This window comes from Anopheles nili, chromosome 2 (genome assembly GCF_943737925.1).
Source record: "Anopheles nili chromosome 2, idAnoNiliSN_F5_01, whole genome shotgun sequence".
Classification (NCBI taxonomy): Eukaryota; Metazoa; Arthropoda; class Insecta; order Diptera; family Culicidae; genus Anopheles; species Anopheles nili.
This window is the reverse complement of record NC_071291.1, coordinates 56,976,008-56,993,175: the sequence shown is the minus strand read 5'-3', so window position 1 is coordinate 56,993,175 and position 17,168 is coordinate 56,976,008. Positions and strand designations below refer to the sequence as shown.

Sequence of the window (17,168 nt, the reverse complement as noted above, 5' to 3'; positions counted from 1 at the left end):
TAAAGCTGCACTTCGGGTGTGCGAACACAGCGAACGCGAAGAAACCCTCCAAACGACAGCTTCTAGTGTATCCCTTTGGCAAGATAAACATTATCCCATCGGTAATCGAGCACCACGCGCCCACCGTGTGCCCGTCCATCTATCTATCGAGCATGTACGGGGTTTTTTTTCTTCATCTTCTATCTGTCTCCTACCGAGGTGAAATATACATTCAATTTTGCCGGAATTCCGGACGCTCCCGAACGGGGTGAAACGAGCAAGCACGGAAGAGCAAACGATGGCAATATGATGGAAAATTATTATTTGCTTTGAACGAAATTGAAGCCCGCTCGCTCGCTGGGAAAAGTGGAACCAAGCCATGGTACGGGAAAACCGAATTCGACTTTCCATTTTCACATGGACAACGAGGGCGAGCGTATGTGTGTGTGTGCTTGTGTGTATGCTTGGATGGGTAGATGTTGTCATGGAAATTGAATTCCTCCACGACAGCGCCCGGTCACGGGGAAATAACGACGATTGCCTTTCAATTGATACGTTCTCTAACCGAATTGAAATATGGCGTCAAATAGCAAGCACGTAATAAAAATTCTCTCACATGGTCTCATGCGCTCCATTGCACCGGGTGCTTTCGCCATCCGTCGCAAATATTCGCCACTCTTGCGGAACTTTATGCCAAAAAATTCAACGCGAAAATAATAACTAGCTGACGCAAAAGAAAAGCTCCCCACACGCGCGCGCTGCTGTTGTGTCGCGTTGCCGCGAAGAGTAGCAAAATTTCGCCTCCCCCCCAATTTATGCCTCCGTCCAATTTGCTGCGCTTATTTGTGCTCAATTAGCATAAACAAATCGCTCTCCGGACCTGCGCGGAGACCAATCAATGGGTTGAACATATTGTCGCTAGGTTTTTGCCTTTCCCGGGCGCGGGTTTCGTGCGCTTTACCGGCGCGACTAGCATCCTATGCCATCGCTCGTTGCGTTCGATTGAGGGGCGCGATTTATCTTGTGTCCGGTTCGGAATCGCATTAAAATTTATTGACCATCGTTATGATGGTCCTGGCGAACGAACGTCTCGAGAACACCCCAGTGCTACGAGCACGGAAAATGTAGCAAACGCCAAACAGCCGCGCGCCGACTGCCGCGTATCACTTTCATACGATCGATTTATGGAGCGTGGCTGAAAATGGTACGAATATAAATATGCCGATGGCTCGGCACCGATTGCATTGCCTTCCCTTCTAAACGGCGAGTGGCGAGTCCTTGCGGTGCAGCAGGACCTACCTGCCCCATTGGAACCGTGTGGACAGAGAAGATGTGCAGCAGCAGCAGCTAGGCTCACAATAGGAACGTGTGGCAAAAGAAGGCCTTCGTTGGTTCCGCGCGCGTTAACGATGCACACACGGCGATGCAACAAAATGCATCCACTGCGGCACCCTTTTTGCTTCAAGTGTTGTGGAAAACGGTGGAAAACCTCCAGAAAAAAAGAAGAAGCATGTGTAATCTCGCAACAGAGCCCCGTACATCTTCCACGGATGGGACACGGAAAGTAGCTTTAAATTGTAAATTGCTCCCCAAGGTCTCGATCTCGGGCCGGGTCTTCCCGTGCGCGTTGCAGGCGCATCTGGATCTGCTTTTTCTCTCTCTCTCTCTCTTTTTCTGCCCCCTCTTTGCCTACATTCTTTCGCTCACGATCCGTATCGGATGGCCGCACGCGGATGAGGAAGCCGCAAACACTTGGCCGCGCGGTGTTGCCTTTCCTAGTCGTTTTGCCTGCAAACACCTTGTTCGGTGAATCGATAAATTTATGCTTAAATAATACATTTATTCCGCTCGCCCGGGTGGGGCGGGTTTTTGTTTGTCTCCTCCCCCCTTCCCCCTCGTTCCCTCCCCCCTCCCCCGCTTCGTTCCCCCACATAATCGTGCGTTCGCATTTTCCGCCATTCCAATCGGCCCGGTTGCGCCCTTTTTTGCTTCACGACGTGCCGCGATCGTGGCTGGTGCTGTTGATTGCCCGCCAAAAACCAACAATAAGCGGGGTCGAGAACCCGTCCCTGGATGCGTCCCGTGCTCCTTCAGGCTATGGTGGCCGTTCATTCGATGCCAACACCGCGTCCCAGCGTGAGGCTGATCGCCGATAACACGCAGTTCAAATTCGTTTTCCTTCGTTGAGCTTTGTTTTTTTTAGCGTTGTTGTTGTATGCGCCATCTCTCGACCGGCTTTTTGGTTCGTCTACCTTGCTTTACGATTCCACGGAGGGATGTCTCTCTCTCTCTCGCTCGTTTTTTACACCTCCCGTGTGGGAGCCACGGCCGTGCGCCTCATTGTTTGATGTTTATGGCAATTTATTCGAAAATGTTCGAAACCGATCGGGCACGTGTGATAAGCGACGCTTCGGGAAAAGGTGCACGCGCGCGCGAAGTATACCGGCAGCTTTTAATGCGCGGATAAAACGCTTGTAAGCATCGCCTAAATATGGCTCCCCTTTTTGGCTTCCCGCTTTTCGTTTGTGCTGTGAACCCCGCGAAACACAGGGACCTTTCTGTTTGCATTCCCCATGCATCGTGTCGTGCCATTCTTCACCGAAAGAGAGAGAGAGTAATGCATCTTTCCCTTTTCGCCATCTTCCAGACGTGACGGACTAATTGCAGCATAATGGAATACGATCGGCGCGTCCCGTGCGAACGACCAACAGCGCCCTTTGTCCCGATCGCCGCGCGTAAGGGATGAGCAACGGTTGGTGCGATCTTCGCTCGATAGCATAGAAAGGTAAGGAATTTCAATATCTATTTCGTTTCGTTTGCACACCTCGTTGAAAAGGGGGCTTTGGTTGACTGGCAGCGCCCTCGGTTCTGGTCTGAAAACTCAGCCGCTCGGTGGGGTTTCGTGCGGCGGATAAATTGTTTGGATTTATTTCCCGATCGTTTCGTTGAAACCCGCGTAGGCTCGCAGGGTGCGAAAACCCCCCCCCCTCGGGTGAAGCAAATCCAATTATGCTCGGAAAGCCACCGCCGGTACGAGAACCGATAGGTTTGTTTGGTTGTCACGCGCTGTGGACCCGGCTAGTGTTTGGAGTGGTTTATTGCGATCGCAGGATTTGCAAGCCAACGCGCGAGCGTGTGTTAGAGCGAGTGAGAGAGAATAGAAGAGGCGGCAGAGAAACGTTGAATCCAACGCCAACGCCACCTCGAGAAAAGCTCCTTCACGGGGGGGGGTTTTGCTCGCAGTGGGCTAACGCGAAGTTCAGTTTTCGGATGGTCAAATAATTTACATCCCGCTATCAATATTCACACATAATTAATCGCCCATGAAACGAGACGCTGATCATGCTAGATCCCTCCCCCCCTCCAGCACTCCAGCACCACTCCCTTCGGTGCTTATCGATTATTATACAACCCCCGGTACCTTATTTGCGTTTCGCCCAATACGCCTGCAGAAATCGACCGCCTCAACCCCACGATGGTTTGGGACGCCTCCGCGGAGTCCGCGCTTTCATGGCTTCATAAATAAACATTCACCAAATTTTTATTCAAACCCAGCCAAACCCTCGGCTTCGCGCGGGTCGAACCATTGACCGAATGGGTGTGCGAGCAGATCGGATCGAATGAAGAAAACCAACCGACAAGGCTTATCCCTGCGACTGGTGGACCTTTTCGCGGGTTCCCTGCGGTTGAAGCAACGCTCTAATGATTTGGGTGCTCGGTGCGGGCGTGCTGACGAAGGACGGTGGGTGCACGAATGAACATGGAAACTAAATCAACAAAAAAAAAAGAGAGCTTTGGAAGAAAAAGCATCACTTTTTCCGCCCGGCAAACACGCCCACCCTTCTGGGGTGGACCGCTTGGAGACGATAAGGTGCTTTAATCCAATAAGTGACTGTTTTCGGCGATAGTGGAATTACGGTCGTAAAGCAGAGCTTTTCGAACACGCGCGCGTGGAGGTACCCGTTCGGTTCGTGATCTTTTCTCGGATGGCTCCCGCTGCGTGAGCGACGACGACACACCGTGTCAGCTGACGCAAGAAGGCGTGCTCCTTGATTTTTGAATAATGGAATAAATTTCGACATTTCACGCAGTTGCCTCCGTGTGCAGAGAGAACAGGCTGCAATGAGTGGTGCTTCTGAAGCTGCTTTTCATGAACCTTTGTGTGTTCATCTAACTTCTGCATGAATAGTCACACGCGTGGTTACCTTCATCAAGCTTAAAACCTTAAAAGACTGCTGCTGGAAGCAAATGCAAAACAAAAAGCATCTCTTTTACATTGGCTCATTGTGGAAGGTCGCTTTCTTTCCCAGCATTAGTGGGTTTAACAAGAAAAAAGAGACACCGCAAATGTCACCGTTAGAAGTCCCAAAATTCTGCTCCATAAATAACAACACCTGTTTCGGCGATAGTCTCACGCTGGCATATTGAAATTCGACTTTCGCGCGCGACCTCCTCCTGCACGTTCACTTCTGCGACTCGTAAGCTGCATTCCTTCACCGGCCAAAAGCCCAACAAACGCACACTGCGCGCATCCCGCACTGATATGCAAATACGCTTCGAAATTCATGCTTCTTTTGCAAATTTAAGGCGTTCGATGTTCGCCGCTTTTTTGTGTGTTTTCGCCTGCGCTTTTCAAAACAAAAATAACTGCAAAATCCACTCACTTTAGCGAAGGCGAACGTGTCGAGATTATACGAACCAATAAGATGCGCATGCCTTTTTTTTGTTGTCACCCACTGGAAAGGAATGTTGGCAAAGTTTAGCTCGAGCCGTTGACCGGTTGATGGCGTTTATTAGCGTTTCGAAGGTCTGAGTCTGCCCTCGGCCAGTACGCTATTCGGCAGCAGCAGTACGTGTTTATGGTGGCATCGAGTGAAATGGGAGTGCCTGTTTTCGAATTCTCCTCGGTGTTCGGTATCAGCTGGTGCATAAATAGCGTATTGGTTCTCCAGAGCGGCGATGATGATACTATCCGCTTTTTCATCCTCCAACATTGCAGCTGCTTGCCCAAAGCCCGTGGGCCAGTACGTACCTTTGCTTCGCGCTTTTTTTTCATTATTTCGACAAAAATCTCCGTTTTTCTATGCTCATTAAGCAGCATTGTAATCCCAATGAAATCACGTCTACCATACAGCGGCCACCGTTCCCAATAATTCCTCGTTATAATCCTATTGTTGGAGCCTCGTTTACCTTTGTGCGAAATTAAAAGCTCATTATAATTACACCGTGCAACCGAGAAGCTCCCTAAAGAGCTAAAGAACGCTGCCTACGACAAAAAAAAATTATAATGAAACGAAATTGCAGTCCGCTATTTAAACGCAGAGTCCCTCTCTGCTCGACGGTGTGGTCGACGGGAAAAAGCATGCAAAAAAAAAGTCACCCACATGCATGCACACGCAAATACCCTCGCAGCCACTAACAACCCGCCACGTGCATAATGGAGAACAAACAAGTGCTCGCGACTAATGAAAGCCGGCCAGGGAGCACTCCATTTGCCACGTTTAACTCCCCGGGCTCTCATTCATTAACGCGTCAACATGCGATATGCACACACGGGCCCCCACGTAGCCATGATGCATGGCTTAGCTAGCCATCGAGCGCGCTTGTAAAAGGATACACCGAGACGATCCACACCACCTGGATAGGTACCACACACCAAAAAAAAAAGCAAATAAACTAACCTTGCGCTTCTCCGTGGTGGAACCGCGGGCCGGGAGATAAACGGGTGTGTTTGCGTTTTCGCTTTTCCCTCCCGTGGCATCCTGCTGCTGGGTAAGTCGGCTTTCCTTGTGGGAATGCAACGCTAATGGCTTACGTTGATGCAAAAAGCTTGTGCAACATCACCGCATCGACGGACCCCGGACGGTTGGTATTGATTGTGGGTCATAAATGAGTTTATTCTGGTCCTGCAAATAGCTTGACGGGAGGGATGAGTACAAGTATAAATTTTCTTCGCCATAAAGAACCGTCCCGAACGAGCGTTTGCTTGGCTTAAAAGGCTTGGTTGAAAGCCTTTTAAAAAATCAATAAAATCAATTTTATTTTAGTAATGATAGCTGTTTCTTATGGCTACGAACAACAACATGTTTTTTTTTTAAATAACTCTCCCAATAGTTCCATTGAATCATGAAAGTTTTAATACATATCAAAATGATCTTCTAGCATTCAGCTCAACTTTTGGGACTTCAACGATCGATTTTGATCTTTAAACCCCCTAAACTTTGCGCTCAAACAGCTGTGGCCTGTTGGCATCGCAATCAGCATGTTTAGTTTCAATTGATTTCTGACTAAACCCAACGACTGCGCAATTAATAATTCATCAAAACTCCAATCAGTTGACTTTGCTTCCTGGGAATAATTAAGCCATGGTGTCGGGAAAATTATTTCATCGAACCACCAGTTGGTGGAAAATCAGGAAATTTAATTCCAATTCGTTTGATCTCCAACGGCTTCCGATTGCCGTCACGATCGATTCCCAGCCAGGGTTGAAAAGCGCGAGAGCGCGAAAGCAGAAACAAAAATGTATCTATAAATACTCCATCCGGCAATCGAGCTACCGACCCAGGCGAACGCGGATTTTTCCTCTCCCGTAAACAAAACTGCGGCTTTCCGACACACGACAATCGACCGCTGGCGAAACCGTCCAACAAGGGAATGGCATTAAAATTCTGCCTTTATTTATGTATTTTATCTAGCTCGTTCACCCCAACGGGTTGGCGGGAGACAGCCTTGCTTTTTTTTTTGCTTGCTGATGTTTTTGTTTCATTTTCCCGCACTAGCGTTTTTGCTTGGGGATGATTTTGTCGCTGAGGGCTGCTCCTAGCGCTCCCGGTGACCATTCCCAACCGCTCGATGGGGTTTGCATCGCACAAGATCTCGGTCGGACGTTTCGCAACGAATGGCCAGCTGTGTGTGTTTGTGTGTGTGTGTCTGGTTGTGCGTGATGCAATCGTGCTCCGGTGCGCTCCGGTCGCAAATGGATAGTTCTATAAAACTTTTGTTTATGGTTCCCACCCGGCCCTAGCCCGAACGAACGGGAACGGCCGTCCTGCAAAACTGTCTTTGGCAATCTTTTCCCGAGCGAGCAAAATAAGGAAACGAGAAAGAAAAAAAATGGGGGAGTACGGCATCGCGGAACCGCGCAAGATGAAGCCCGGCTAGTGTAAATCAGTGTTCATCCGCATATTCGCGTTCAAAAGCGAACGACGAATGCGCCCAGCTGGAGATCGTCTCGGAAGATTTACGATTCGAACACCGCAACACACCACGTCGGCAAAACGGATCAACAGCGGGGCCGGTCTACCGTCCGATTGCTGGGTGGACCTTGCCCAATAGCTGGACAAGCCCGTTCAGGGAAGGGATGCTTGGGTGATTAATATAATTTTTAATGCTTTATCTGGTATTCGAGCGATCGGACAACAGGCAATGCTGGGATGTAAATTTCCCTCCCAATAGAGTTTTCAAAATGTAGCGCTACAGAAGGTTTAAAAGACATTTCTTGAGTTCGAAGCTAGTTGGGGTGGCTTTATTAATAAATCCAAAACGTGATATCTAACGGTGAAAAACTGCAACCTTTTTTGCTCAACTTCACTTTTATGAATCCGATATTTATTCCCGTTATTTATCAACGAAAAATACAATGTTGAAAATGTTGAAAAGACTGTTTTTTAATACCTCAACTCCACAGAACACTCTAGTGCATGTTTATGGCTCCTTTTTTTTTCTTCTCTTTGCTCCATTCAAAGTGCAACATGTAGCAGTTGCACGATCCGATTCCATAATCTCTCCGCACGTGTTCGCACATCGCAACAGCAAGCGCGCTCTCGAGGCCCCACAAACTACATCCGAACGGAAACGGTGCCGTGTGCGAAGTATCGCCTCGTATGTTTATCACCCCTTTATCCTTTAAAACTATTCATCTTGCTTCGATTTCCTGCCCTGGAACTGGAGCAACCGAACGTGCGATTGCAGGTGTGATTGCACTCGGCACGCATTTCTAGCCGCTTAAGCTGGATCGGATGTCTTTCGCAATTCGCAACTTTATGCCAGCGTACCATGGTGGTGCCTCGTAGGTGCAGCTCGCTGACAACAACAAAAAAAAAATGCACACGTTTCTCAGGCACAGTTTCTGCATACAATCAACCGGTTTCCTCCGACGCGGGTCCGACGATTTATGCGGTTCGTTTCGAAACGCTGCAGCAATGGTATCTATTCCCGGTGACGCGCATTCCTCGACGAGGCAAATGGGTGGCACACGGGCAAAACGGCATGAGCTGCTTTGGGCTCATGTTGCGGTGCAGTGCCATTTTATGCAGCAACATTAAACGAGCTTGGGCGAGTTTTTTTTTTTTTTTTTGGGTTCGCACCGTTTATGCCACTCACACGGTGACGAGGAGTTTTACATTCTCTTCCACACCCGACCGAATCACCGGGACGGGATTTTATTTATCTTTATTTTTTAGTTCACTGGTGTTTGCCGTTTTGTTTTCCGCGCGCAAAATAATTGTACTTTCTGGCGAGGAAAAATTGCTGCTCCGGTGTGGCGGTTCGATAAGCATCATCTACCTGGCTGCACAACGCTTGGGAAACGCTCGGCTGCGCAACGCCGTTGTTGCCCGATTGCCGGCCATATTATCTGGGTTAGTAATTCCTAACGGGGATGCAAACCTGGAGCAAGGCATGAGGTGATGAAATTTCATCCCCCACCGTGACCTCACGATCGGTACCGGCCGAGAAAGAAGAAAGCCGGCGCTGAAATGCAGTGACAATTGTTGCTCTGCTCCATGGACAGCCGTGGCGCTGACGATGCGGACGAATGTGCATTTGCATCTTGCACCGAGCCGGAAGCCCCGGCCGAAATGGGGTGGGATTATGTGTGGTTATGTGTGTGTTTTTTTTTTTCATCAACCCGTGGTCCTATCCGTGGCAGGTTTATGTTTATTTTCCTCTCGCAAACCAACGGACCGAGCCCGTTTTCACACCGCTCAATCATCGCTGCGATGGGAAGAATGTGAGCCGGAAAATGGAGCACTAGCGCAATGGAGAATGAGAGAGAGAGGATAGGCGAAAATAAAAGCATCCTCGACGGAAAAAAAAAAACGTCATCGCGCGCTAACAGCCGACGGGGTTGTTGTGGTCAGTGTTTGCTGCTGCGCGTGCGAAAATGAATATTGTGTCGGGGCCGCATAACCGTACCGTGGGTGGAAAGTGTGTTGCCGCGTTACAATTGCTACCGGAGGACAAACTTGCTATTTGCTGCTGTGGGACACACAACCGAGCATGTGTTTCTCATTAGCTTACGGTGGAGTTACCATGGCGTCGGTCGGTCGGTGGTTAAAACTCCCATAAAAAGTCCACTGCTGCCGTTGCTGTAAAGTAAAGTCCCCCTCGCGACGCTCTGCAGTCATGAATGAAATTATGCACGCGAAGGCAGGTTTTATGCAGCCGCTAAATAATGAACTGCTGTTTGTATGAATATTTACGCTCCAGTTTACACTTTCTGCTGCTAATATGCGCCAACTTTTCCGCTACAGTTGACTATAAAATAGCGCAAATGGTTCTTATTATCCTTGCATTAATGTTGGTAGCCGCCCCATAAGTGGAACCTTCAGACAAAATATTTAAAAAGTTGTTAAAAATGTCATCACTAAAATGAGCTATTTTTGCAGCCCAAACGCCTTCGAGCAAACGTTTCGAATGGTTTAAAAACCCATTACATGTTTGTTCATTCCCGTACGCGAACATCAATCAACGGTGACATTTGACGATCCGCGGGTGTGTTTGTGTTTTAAGCGATCAAATCATGCTTCACTTTAAACGCTGTCTGATGCAACGCAACCCAGAGCTTCATCAAACGCAAAATTCCCACTGCTACGCGCGTGACATAAAGGCGCCTCCCAAAAGCACCATAATCCACCCGCCTTTTTTGCTCCAACTCGTGCACTTTTCATCGTTAGCGCGGTACAGCTTTACAGCTCAACCTTTCCCACTGTGCCACGGTGCGACTCGTCAAAACGAAGCCACACCGATTATCTGCCCCCCCACTTTTCGTCCAGATTATGCCCGTCATCGCCCCTTTGGGAGAGATCGTGCCTCCTTTCTTGCGAAAAAAAAAGGGCAACCCCGTCGTGTGCATGTGCTGCAGCTGCCTGCACCGCAAAGTGCATAATAATTCGCAATCGCGGGACGGTTATGTACACACACACACACCAACGACCGCGCCGCAGTCGCATCTTTCGAAACTGCGAAGGGAAAGCATAAACCTCCCTAGCTTTGAGCTTCAATGTTGCTCCGCCAGTTGGCATTTTGCGGTTGGGGCAATATTTTTATTTTCTGCGGTTTACCACCGGCCCCTTTTCGATGGTGCGCGGTGAATGCGAACAACAGTAATCATCTCACGACACCTTTGCCACCGGTCCCTCGGGGCCCGAGCGGCTTTCGATGGAATTATTTACAAGAAAAATTATCACCTTTCGCACGCCGCGCTCTCAGGGGAATTATGATGATTACGCTGGCCGCTGGGATGCGGGAGGATAAAAAAGGATCTCCGCTGGAGGAGCCTTGCGGGAACCTGTCGAATAGCGGATCGCAAAATCCGCAGCATGTCCGGGGCGGCATTGTTCAGCAATTGTTTCTCCCGTGTTTCTTTGTGGCGGCTTCTCTTTTTCTTCTGCTTCTTCCTGCTCATCGCCTCAAGGGAACACTCAATCTCAAGAGTCGCCTGATCCGATGGGCGGGAGGGATTATATCATTGGGTGATTTCCAAACCCCGATGAGATTAAAGCTCACGCTTTGCCGCAAGCGCGACCATCGCGGTTAAGTGAGACGTTCTTGCGCCTCGTAAACGAGACTACATTGTCGTGGGATATGATTATCTCACCAGCAACGGTCAGGCGCCGTGGTGGATGCCTTTTCTTTGCAATTGACCAGTGACCTGTGAGTGATGTGCCGTGGTGTGCAGCCATCATTGCGATGATCTTCTGATCTAGATCTGCTATCCCGGTGGGTGTGTGTGTGTGTGTGTGTGTGTGTGGTCACGTCCATCTGAAGTGCTTCCGCGAAAGTGAGGAGTAAAACAAGAACTAGCAGCGAATTACCAAGTACCCCTTTTGCTACCTTTCAACGGGCGGTGAAAGACCCTGGTGAAAAGCGTGTTGCATATACTTTGTCTGCATCCGTGTTCATCCTGAGGCGTGAACAGCTATAAATTAGGTCGCGAAACGATAAATCTTGCCTGCCATCAATTTAAGATAGTTGCTTTGAGCATGTAGCTCGATTTTTATTGCATTATGCTGTGATTGAGATAAGATTATTCACCTTTTAATAATGTTATCCATGAAGCCTTAAGTTTAACGGTACATTTCATAGATGGTTCATTTTGTAACACTGCTTAATCAACTTTATTCAACTGTTTTTATTCTCTTTATTTTCAGGTACGTATTTGATTTGATAGGCTTACCGATTTGATGCTAGAGTTGTAAGTACCCTTCACAGTTTGTGTGTTTCAAAATGGCAGTTTTTCACTCATTTGCATCCGGATCCACAGAAATTTTATTGTTGATCTTGATGCTTTGCTCGTTATTCAAATCGTTTTAAAAAACCCCACTTTTGAAGCTTATTATTTTATCACATCTATTCAGATACGGATTACAAATTGCTGCCATCTCGTGGAGGAAATGAGCATGCTTTTTTTTTTGCAAACTTTGTGCTTGCTACAACAACTCGAACCGATTCACTCAAAATCACTATGCCGACGAATATCTGTTTCCTGTTTTCACCTATTTGCCCCCCCAAAATCCGGAAGCTAGGCAATCCGAGGAATGAACATTCCTTTTGGACCGACCCCAAATTTTAAAGTAAAATTGTGCTTTTATTGCGCTTTCCATCAAGACCAACGAATAGGGGGCGAGTGAGGTCACTCGGTTTGGCTTGGCACCATCCCGGTTGGGACCACCGCGCGGCCAGAGCATGTCCGCTGAGGACAAAATGGAAATAATATGCAAATAGAAATCAGAAAGTCCTTGTTCGGCCGTCCAGGGTCGCCAGCGAGCTGCCACCAGCAGAGCCAGCGCACGGAAGGCTCGCCTTTGCATCACCTTCGCATACCTTTCCCGGAGGTCGTAACCGTCGGGCAGGCGACAACAGGCGAGCGTGGGAGGAGGAAAAAAACGGCGCCACAGCAAGAACTCCTGCGAAAAGGACGTTGAGTGCTTTTACTTGATTTTCCATTCCGTCGATGAATCGGTAGCACACCAGCGTCCCGGGTCTGCTCATTTTTGAGCGCATGTTTTGTCCAATGGATGCCTTCCTGCGGAACTGCAGGATGGACTGTACGAATGCACCCCAAACCGTGCCAGGTTCTCCTGGATTCGCCGACAGTTGGCGTTCTCGAGGCTGTAGATATTTCGGTCGTCCTCGGTTTGCTGCAGGAGATGACGGTTGAATGTAGACGAACGGCTGGTAGCTGAAAGTCTTCCCCATTTGTAAATAGACTTGAGTTGATTTGTTTTTTTTTTTCTCTCTGCACTTTTGATTCGTCAGCTCGAAAGATGCGGGCAATTTTTCCCAACTAGGCTGAAGATGATGGGATATAATATAAAACTCAGAAGTATTTGAATGAACCAGCTCGCTCGCTCCGTCGCTCGTCAGCTCTGGGATGTGGATCGGAGTAAAAAAAAATGGAATGGAAATCACTTCTAGATGGGATGGAGAATAATAGTTAGAGTTGAGAAAGCCATTGCCGGAGCGGGGCCAAACGAATCCTTGCACTTCTGATCGTCATTAGAGCTCAGAGAACTGAAATCTTTACAAAACTGATACATTCAATTCTGGGTATAAATGTTGGAATTCATTTGCTTAAAATTTGCTCACAAAAGAGAGACAATCGATCCAATGTTATAGGAAAATATTTTAAATAACCTCAAAAAGTTTGATGAGGTTTTCCATTCAATTGTTTTTTTTATTGATATCAGCGCTAAATTTTTAACGCTATCTGATTACTATATTCATTCTACTCACTCACAAACAACGTGAACGTCACACGAATGCCACGGACTATTTTCTAATCACCCAAGTACATGTGAAATTAGAAAACAGAACCTACGCTTGTCCACCGACGGTTCCGCGCCCATATTCCTCCTATCGCACTTCTTTTTTGCAGTCTCTATTTCGGGACATTTTCACCTTTGGCTGTAATTTCAACCAGCGTTCCGTGATGACCCTGCCGAGAGAGAGAGCATGATTTGAATTTCCATTAAAACTTGATTGGATTCCTCGTTTCGCGATGGTGAGTTGGAAAGATGGGAAAAAAAAGAGCACCACACTCTTTGCTCCAATTTCAGCCGACCCAAGAGCAGTGGGGCGTTTCCATTCGTCCGAAGGGTTTCGCGATCCCCTCGGTTGGTCGGAAAATTCCGAGTGCCTTTTTGCCCTGCACTCGTTCAAACCGTTTTCTTGCGCTCTTGCGGAACCCTCGTCCTCGGTAAAGTGCGGTCAAAGGCGTACCCGTGGACCCCAAAATCGGTAACCCCAATAGCACTTTGTACCTTTTATTCGAACTCGATTTTCAATTTGACTACAATTGACCCTTTCCAGTGCTCGGGCGTGTGCCGTTCTATGGTATCTTGTCTGTGCGCCACCGAGCCCTAACCAAGAGCGCGGACGGTTGTGGGCGGCAAAAAGGGCCCTTGCAAATTACTTGATCGCAACGATGTTAATTATTCCGACTGATCTGTTTGCTAAGCCGTTAATCCGTGCCCCGTTGCTCATTCGGTGTGCTGCGATACGGAACTGTTCGATTTGGTAGGTTCGGTGTAGCATTACAAGGTTCATGTTCGTGAATCCTTTTCCCCAATGTTTGCGTTTCTGTCGAACTTTAAGTTTTCCCTTTAAATTAGTTGCGTCTTTTTTGGAATTTTCTATCGTTGTGTGATTGAAAAAAGGGGTCGCTCTCTATTTTGTTGTAAAAAAAAAGTCAATTAAGCAGGGTCGACAATCATGCAACAAAAGAATACAAAAAAACATAAATACATTGAAAAAAAAACTGAAGTATCCTTGTGGAATAAATTAAAATAGGACTCTCCGTTGGCAAATTTTTCCCCACCACAGCAGGTATGTTTTGAAAGCCGTTTTAAACTGACTTCGCTTCAGTGCTCACCTCAAAAGCCTACATTCTCTATCAACGAAATGTAGCAAAACCACGGTTGGGCCCAGCACATGAGACCGAAAATAATTGCCAACGATAAATTTCCTCCTGACTTCCGGTAGCGCAACGAAAAAGTTAAAAACGGCCCTCCATACACAGTGCACGAAATGTGCTACAAATCATTTCGTTTGCCTACAGTTCGCCTCAAAACATCGCCGGGTGGCAAAGGTTCGGCAATCGTGTCCCGCGTCCACATAATACGGTGCCACCTGAAGAGTGCAATTTGTTCCGGTGTTAAGAAATTCATCAGTAGTCTAAATCCGTGCGCGCGGCCTCCATTTCGTACTTCACTGTGGGGTGTGTGTGTGTGTGTGTGTGTGCTTTGGAGCTGAAGCACACACCAATTTCAAAGCCAGACAATGATTTGCATCCTGAGGGAAGATGGCCTAGGACGACTTTCATTCTTCCAATTCAGGTTGTGCCCAAACCACGGGGATAACGGTGAAATGATGACTTCTCTACGCTTCCCGGGCACATCCCGAAGAAAGCACTGACAATACGAAACGTTAATAAAATAAACAGGATGTGTTTCAATAATTCACACGCCGCATGCATCCCAGCGCACCGTGCTATGGTAGCAACCCAGCCCAGCACGGAACCAGACCAACCGAACTCGCAGGATCCAGCTTTCAGCTCCAGTCACATACAAAACGCCTAGAGCGGCATGAACCTTTCTCGATTTTTTTTTTTGTTGGTTATCAAATTCTGCGCGTTTGAATTAAAGCGCCTCGGGACAATCGGAGCGACAATGATCACATGCCTCGGTTTTCTGGCTAGCCTTTTCCTATCCATGGTTTTGAAAGGTGTCTGCAATCCGGGCACTCAATGGAAATAGTTTGGCACCTGACCGTGCACACGCCCGGCTTTGGTGGCTTTCGTCGCCGACCGAACAATTGACCATCAGCAATTTCCCACCGGCCATTTATGATCCATTTTCCGAAGCAACAAGAAGAAAAAAAAGCTCAGCTTCAGCTACCAGCCTGCGAGCGGTTCCGATGCGTACCTGTTCCAGTACGGTTTCCTACAGGGTACTACAGTGTCGTTCGCGATAACAGCAAAACTTTATTTATTGGTCGAGATAATTAACATACCCTAAATGAACGTCTGGTGAACTACTTGCATAAAAAGTGCTCAATATCTGTTTGAGAATAGAATATTTTATGATTCTCTTAATTTAATTCCAACAAGTTTAGCTAGGGTGAAAGCAATCAAATTCCGATAAAACTATGTCTGCGGCTGTGCGCTCCCATCGCATGGGGTATTTTCTATCGAATGCACAAAAAGCTGCACCTTCGAGTGGCACCACCAGCACGTGCGAAACCGCACCATGGGGTGTTGGGTTTTCCGGGGCTCGCTTTATCGGTGGTGCATCGTGCCTACCTCCCGGGCCGAACCCGGTTTGTGAATGTTCAATTTCCGATTGCAGTACAGAATGAATAAATTGCCAACTCTGCCGGAACAACGGCCCAACAGGCGAACCGATTAGTTGTTTCGGGGGGAGGTGTTGTTCAACTGGCTTCGCATGGATTGCACAAGGAGTGCATGCAAGTGTCCCACCCCCCAGAAAAAGGGGTGAGTGCAAGAAACATTCACTTAAGGAAATGGTGCGATGTTGGATGCATTCCATAAATCAAAATATTGCTCCCGTGTCCGTAATGGGCGAAACTGCTGACTGCAGCGGTAGAAGATGCGCCCACCGAATGGGGGAATATTTGCGTGTCCTTTTTTCCCACCCAAGGGAGAACTCTGCCCTATCGGGATGGGTTTTTTTTTTGGGGGGGGTCCCTTAGCGACACGACGGGCCACTGGCGATGATGATGCCCGGACGTGTACGACACGACGTAAACAAAGATTGATAGTGCCGGTACGAGGACACGCTTTTCCCGATAGGCGACCATCGTAAACGGGCACATAAAGCCGGTCACAAAAACGCAACCATATCCCTCCCACCAGGGAGAATGGGCGTTCGATCGCCGTACGATGGCCGGATCCCGCTAGGAGTACTTTGTTTGGCGAAGTTTAGAATTGGCCGGAATTGTCGCGCAAATTTCCATGTTCACGGAAAAGTCACGTAGCGCGCCATCAACGCACGCTCGGTATCGCTTGGAACCGCCTGGAGCAGACCTGAGACAGATAAAAAAGAGAGCGCGAAAAGGAGCGACCTACCGCACACTCACGCGAACTTGGTCCTTACCAGGACACAAGCGCAATGGTGCCTTTTTCTCTGTGTTTCGTTTTTCTTTCTTACCGCGGCTTGCCGTCGCCGTACGATATTTACTGCAATTGATTGTGATATTATAGGCCATTAAGAAGAAATCGAATCGTCGCGCGAGTACCGCCGGAAGTTCCGACCGAGCGAACGTGCGCCCCCGACGGATCGCTTCCGCTACGCTCGAAGGTGTGTACCTTCGCACGTACTACTCAGAGCGTTGTTACCGAGAAGCCCGTGTTCCGTGCCGAGCTTTCCGACGAATGGGGCATCAACAGGAAAAGCCCACCATAAACCTCCCTTTTGGCCTGCGCGGGAGGCACCAGGCGCAGCTCGTCGTCTCGATCGGTGGCGAAGCCGAGGTCCTTCCCTGGTGAAGTGTTTTTGTTTACACTCCATTTGTAGCCGGAAACAAGTTATGGCACGCTGCCACCCACGATGGGAACAGGAAAATGCCTACGGTTCTGGTCCGTACGCCGGTGCCGGCGTCATCGTTGTCGGTTTCGAGGTGAAATGGGTTGGAAATATTAGGTTGTTATCTGGATAATGTCCGACTGGTGTAACGGGAAGCGCGCGCAAGCTGGTGGGCACTCTGGAGATGTGAAATTTATTGAAAATTTATGTCCAGTGATAGTGGTGCGCGCTTGGGTTCGGAAAAGCGTGAGATGGAGAAAAAAAAAAGGTATGCTGGCTGGGCGTTTTTGGGCGCTGGGCGACCGAGAATGATGGCTTTCGCGCTGCAATTAAATAAGATTGACAGTTTGCCGCTACTGGGCG

The 17,168-nt window shown here is 48.3% G+C and overlaps 1 protein-coding gene across 1 annotated transcript in view; it reads left to right on the top strand.

The window, feature by feature from the left end:
- The first annotated feature begins 2,650 nt into the window (after positions 1-2,650).
- Positions 2,651-17,168, top strand: part of LOC128731063 (insulin-like growth factor-binding protein complex acid labile subunit) — a 39,889-nt gene continuing 25,371 nt past the window's right edge. Inside the window, exon 1 of the mRNA XM_053824158.1 lies at positions 2,651-2,764. The gene's annotated coding sequence lies outside the window, so the exon portion shown is untranslated. The remainder of the gene's footprint in view (positions 2,765-17,168) is intronic.